Raw genomic sequence first — 6,430 nt, 5'->3', positions numbered from 1 at the left:
TTGCTGGCATCATCAGCGACGACAACCAAGGACAGTCATGACTCTCGGCCACACACAAAAGCAGTATCGATTTGGAGAAACTTTCGGCAGTACCCGTGTTCCAACAGCACCCAATCAGACACTGACAAAGCCAAGACATGCAAAAACCGTATTTTGGGAATGCGTCGAACTGGCACAAACTGGGCAACTGTGCGATCATAAATGACCCCTGGCCACGGTGAGAAATCCTCCGAAATCAGAAACCAACCCACGAAAACAAAGAAAATGGTAGAAAATGCAAACATGACGAATGCAAGCAAGCAAGCATGAAGCAAACCGTCACCCAACCCAATCCAAGCAAGCAAATCCGCACAGCCCGAAATCGCTTACACAAACGACCGCGGCGACGATATGTAGAGTTACATATTAATGCCATGCCGGCGAAATCGTAGGATATTGGCGATTGTCTGCACCACGGGAGCACGCTGAGATGGAGGAGGAGGGGACAGCAGGTCCCGCAAGATGCCCACGCATGCACAAGCCGCCCCCCTGGCCACGCCCGCGCGGAGCGGCTGCAATGCCAGCGTCCGCCCTGCTATTCTGGTCCGCAAACGTCGAAATGCAATCATGAGATGGTTCGGTATCCCAGACTCATCCTTCCGTTCTTTCAGCCACAAGCAACACCGCAAAAGCAAAAGACAGGAAGTGTAACCATAGTGACGGGTTGTGTGCTGTGGTTTAAGGATTTATAGTCAGAAAAGACCCGTACAGATTTCCTTTCACAGGGGTTCAAAGAAGTCTGTTGGCAGCGATGAGCCGAGGTACAGTTGGCAACTCCCACGATGAAAATGCATCCGAAGGCGTCACACTATTAGGAACATGCATGCCGTTTGTCTCCGTCCAGCAGACCATACATGATACTGGGATGGAGTAGCGCAGTCCAGTATTGCGCTCCACGGTCCCACACTAACACATAATTGTTTTGCCTCGTGAAGACCAGGGGAAACGTCCCAACGAATAAGGCCACGCACGCAACAAGCGCCCGGACCTTCCGCCAACCGTCCGGCGGAGACAAAGTTCAGAAATGTATGATGAAGACATGGCATCCCAACAGAATCCAGGACGCATATTTGGTTTATAGTAAGTCTGTTAAATCATAATATAAACGGCAGACACTATTCATATCTGGGGCGGTGTAACGTTCAATGGAGCTTAAAACTCGTCCACTGCTAGTACGATACAGTATATCTGGCTGACGGGTCTACCCACCCCAACACACTAGCTCCTCAGGCTCTGCCGTCCGCCTCGATATTTCATCGCGGCGCGGGGGGAACCCTCTCCCGATCCAGGCTCCCGCCGGTCCTCGCCAGACTTCACAGGAGCCCGGGTAAACCCTTGACTCTTGTCGAATCTCTCGACCAGATGCTGTTTCAGCTGCTCAATTCCACATAGACCGTCTTGTGGCAGAGCAGCACAGTACTCGAATGCTTTGGCCTCCAACAAACCCAGCAGACATTGGGCCTTTTCTTCTTTTGGGCATTTACCGGCGAATACTTCGAAACGACTCAGCCACGACTGAAATTCCCGCTTACCCTCCCCGTAAACAATTCCAGACGTGACAGAAGGACCGCGTCCATTTGATCCATTTGAGTGCTTGACCCCTGCCGGTCACTTTAACTATCACCCAAAAGGACAAATTGTGGCGGTAAAAGTACACGACACAGCACGCACTTCAGTAAATATTTCAAACAGTGTCACAAATATCACACATACCTTGTTAACAAGCTCAAGAGGACATATCAAACCCAAAGGACTTACTCTTTGTAGAGGCAGGTCCTACCGACCGTGCCAATGTCAAGTCTGTGCCATTCTGCCTCACCTCTGTCTGCTGTCTGCCGGCGCCCTCCCGCACGCGTCCACGTCTCAGGTCAGAGTGTACTTCCTCCGCGAGCCGGCCGCGCAGGTCACCGCCCCAGGCGGCCGGCCGCAAGGGCGGGTCTAGGGGCGCTAACACTAGACCCCGCACGCTACATTAGTTTTATCCCCAATGGTTATGGCAGGAAGGAGCTCAGACCAAAGAATGATGGAACTCTCTCTTTTATTTTCTACTGTTTTTCATGTAAAACTAAGAATAAAAAGTTCGGCAGTGAAACTAAAGTTTCTGATATCTGCGGAGTTTTCAGTCTCCAAGTTCTAAAGTTCTGGAGTAAGCCTCGCCTGGAGTAGCCTGGAGTAAGCCCCTGGATAAAATTTGTTGCAAAGCCTTAACAAGCCCATGTCAAACTTTCTAAAAATGTCAACATTGTCATCGCCTCCTTGGTGCAAGGGCATGGCGCAAAAACGCGAGACAGTTCTTTTAAAGCTGGCATATCGGGTCACTTTAAACCTCCACGAAAAACAATGCACTCGGGGCGACGACCAACAGCTGTCATGGCAACAAGTCAGTCGGCGCTTTTAGCGGCTACCAGCAAGGAAGTGTTGGCGGCTTCAGCTCACTCGGCGAGATAATGTCGGCGGCTGCGGACGCGTCCGACTCTGAAGGATCCGACGCAGTGCGTCGCTATGCACGCGCGGGTGGAGTACAAAGTCACGCTGGTGGCGATCTGTCTGCTGACGATCGTCGACTCGGGCGTGCCCGTGCTGGTCATCGTCACCAGCCGCGCGCTGCGTAACCGGCCCATGTTCCAGCTGACCGCGCACATGGCCGGCGCCGGCGTGCTGCTGGGCCTGCTGACGCTGCTGCTGGTCGGACTGCGGCTCCTGTGGTTGTGGGGGTTTTGTGTTTACTTCCATATTGACAAGAAATGCACCGAATGTTTCTTGCATCATTGTGTATTGCTTGCCCGTCAATCTGCTGGAATTTTTTTCGAAAAATGTTCCAGCTCAAATTTGTTCGCCTCATCCGGTGATTAAGAATGCAGTGACAACTTCCCCATCGTTTTACAACGTTTGCAAATTGGAGCGGTCTTTTATTTTCGTTAGTTTGAGAGATAATAGCTTGGAACATTTTACTACCCAAAAAACGTCTGTTTCTAAATTTTGCCAATGTGTTGGGTTACACCTGTTTGACGCAGAATTGCCTTCCCGTGCTACGGTGAGACATTAAGTGTCCAATGCCGCTAGGTTTTGTGTTAGGTACAACCAACGTAGACTTATGTCGAAAAATAACGATTTCCTGGAAAACGCGTAATCAGCTTGGAACGTTTTACTAACCAAATAACGGCCGTTTTCAAATTCTGCGAATGTGTTTGTTACACCCATTCTTTACTCAGAATTCCCTTTCCATGCTATGGTGTGACATAAACTGTCCAATGCCGAGGGGTTTTTAGTTAGGTACAACCAACATGGAAATCTGTCGAAGAATATCCATTTCGTGAAAAACGCGTAAACCGCCACCCAACATGCTTCCGCTTCGTACACGCGCTGAATTTAGTATTAGCCGTCATTTGATACGGAAAAATCCGTTTTTCAATTTTGCCTTTCTTTGGGACACAGCGGCCGTGTCGAGATTTATTTTCATTTTGATGTTAACGACGGCTTTCAAAAGGAGTGGGTTTCAGAAAAAAACATGGAAAATTACACGCATGAAGACTGGAGCATTTTCAAAGTGGTGGAATCTCATCGTATTATAGGTCATTAGACGCGTAATCGCACGGCGAATACAATGGTGTCACTTGAGATTGTATCACTTCTATGCTTTTGAAGTTTGTTGAAGAAAAATGACACTCATCGGCCGCGCTGGCTGTAGATATTGCAATTGTTGTACAAACTGTTTGCATGCACAGCACCACTTGCCGTTTCATACAGGCACTAAATTTGCCATGCCCTTTTATTTGATAAAAACGCATGTTTAAAATCGGGCTTTTTTGAAAAAAGTGTTCACGCCCAAAAAACTACACCAAAAACGGCGCTTTTGAAATTATTCCAATGTGTTGCGTTACACCAGTTTTGACGCAGAACTTCCTTCCTATGCTATGGTGTGACATAAACTGTCCAATGCCGATGGGTTTTAACTTAGGTACAACCAACGTGGAATCACGTTGAAAATGGCGATTTCGTGCAAAACGCGTAAATCGGCTCAGAACATGCACCCGGTTCGTAAGCGCGCTGAATTTACCATTGGCCTTCCATTGATTCGAAAAACACCCGTTTCTGAACTTTGACTCTTTTTGCAACAAAGTTGCCCTGGCGCGATTTGTGTATACTTCCATGTTCACAATAACGACACCGAACGTTTGTTACATCATTGTGTATCGTTTCCACGTGCAATCTGCTTTGAAACGGAACGGGTTTGAGAAACAAAACTACGGAAATAACGCATAAAACACGGTGCAGTTGCCAAGGGATAAAATATCATTGCATCATGGGTCATTAGACGCGTAACTGCATGACAAATATGATAGTGGAACTTGAACCTTTATCACTTATATAGATTTGAAGTTGTTCGAAAAAAACACTCACAAGCCGCGCTAGCTTCAGCTTTGCAAGTGCTGTAGAAACTGTTTACATGCACAGAAACAATTACCACTTCATACCCACACTAAATGGACCATGCCTTTTCATTATTTAACCCCAAATCACATTTTCAAAATTTTGAGTTTTTTCGAAAAATATCGTCGGCCCAAAATTTTTCCTTATCACCCGGTTATCAAGAATGTACTCAATGAAGGTACGGCTGGCTTTTATCTACCCCACAGAGGAATATGGCGAAACGGCAAGTTGAGAGTCGTGTATGATGGCTCCGCTAAGGATGCTTCAGGCAGGAGTCTGAATGAATACCTAGACCCTGGTGTTAACCAGCTGCGACGCCTACCTGCTGTGGTGCTGAACTTTCGTCGAGACGATGTAGCCACACAAGCCGACATAAAGTCCGCTTCCCACCAGGTGTCTGTCATCGAAGAGGATCGAAAGTATGTACAGTTAATCTGGGCTAACCAATGTTTCAGGTTTAAACGTGTGCCATTCGGGTTGTCGTGCTCTCCATACATTGTTACAGACGATCTCCACTCACCTGGCGAAATACCGCGGCTCAGAACCAGAGCTTTGTGAGAAGTTAGAAGCTGGCCTGTACATGGATGATGTCTGTACCACCTTCGCCACCAGAGCAGAGGCTAATCAGAACGTGAAGAAGACGGCAGACATCTTCTCAGAAGCATGCATGAACCTCCACAAGCTGCGAACCTCTGGTGACAGTTCACCCGATGCACAAGTGCTAGGATTGCTGTGGAGTACCAGCACAGACAGCCTCGTAGTCTGCGTGCCCATCATGGACTGCCCAGCCACCAAACGACAGCTGTTAGCGGCGGTGTCGAAGCCGTTCGACCCTTTAGGCGCGTTATCACCATGGCTCGTCGTCGGCAGAGTTTTATTTCAGAGAATCTGGAAGGAGACAAAGACAGCCGAGTGGGACGCCAGTCTTCCACAGGCACTTCAGGAGGAAGTGAGAATATGGTGTAGCGACACGGCGAACCGATTCGTGAGATTTCCTCGCGCTGCTCTGAGCTCCACGGGTGATCCAACATTCCACGTGTTCTGCGATGCGTCGAGGAGAGCGTGCTGCTGTGCCGTATACGCTGTAGAGGGAAGTAAATCACGTCTTCTGATGGCAAAGGTCCGACTGGCTCCTATCGACCCCGCCGTTACCATACCTAGGCTCGGGCTGATGGCAGCTGTGCTCGGCTGTCGACTCATGGATTTTGTCAAGCAGGCTCTCCACCTGAAGGAGCCACACATCATCTATTGGACAGATTCCATGGACTGGCTACAGAGCAAGAAAACGTTGAAGGTGTTTGTGCAGAACAGGGTGACCTCTATTCTGCAACTGTCCTGTCTTGAACAATGGCGACATGTCAAAGGAGCAGACAGTCCAGCTGACCTGGGCACTATGGGTATGTCACTCTGCACGCTGGAGAAATGTGACCTGTGGTGGGGAGGCCCCGCATTCCTTCAACGAGACTCGACATCTGGTGTTCCTTTACCCCGGTCACTTACCCCTGATCGTCTCAGTCCCACTCCGGAGTCAGAGTTGGAGCTGAAGAGACCTGTCCGCGCTGTAATGCAGACCACACATCGTGGGGAGTGTCACCTGTTCGATGTGACGGCATGCCCTACCCTTGCCCAGGCGGCAGACAAAGTAGCGTGGGTGCACCGATTCATCGCCAACAGCCGCAGACCGAAGTCTGAGCGACTGCCAGGACGCAAGAGGAGAAGAGGGAAGGTCTGCGCTTCTGGATCAGAGATGCACAGAACCGAGCGTACCCAGGTGAGATCGATGCGGTGCGTTCTCGGGAGCTGCTGCCCGCGAGTTCGCAACTCGCCCGACTCCGACCCCAGCTTAACAACGACGGCATCTTGGTAACAACGCTGCGCACAGGCGAGCGTCCGCTGACAATCCTACCAGACCTGGCACACATCACCACTCTGGTTGTGGACGACGCGCATAGACGATGCT

This window comes from Pollicipes pollicipes, unplaced genomic scaffold (assembly GCF_011947565.3).
Source record: "Pollicipes pollicipes isolate AB1234 unplaced genomic scaffold, Ppol_2.1 Scaffold_6686;HRSCAF=7923_pilon_pilon_pilon, whole genome shotgun sequence".
In the NCBI taxonomy this organism is placed as follows: domain Eukaryota; kingdom Metazoa; phylum Arthropoda; class Thecostraca; order Pollicipedomorpha; family Pollicipedidae; genus Pollicipes; species Pollicipes pollicipes.
Note: the sequence above shows the minus strand (reverse complement) of the source record.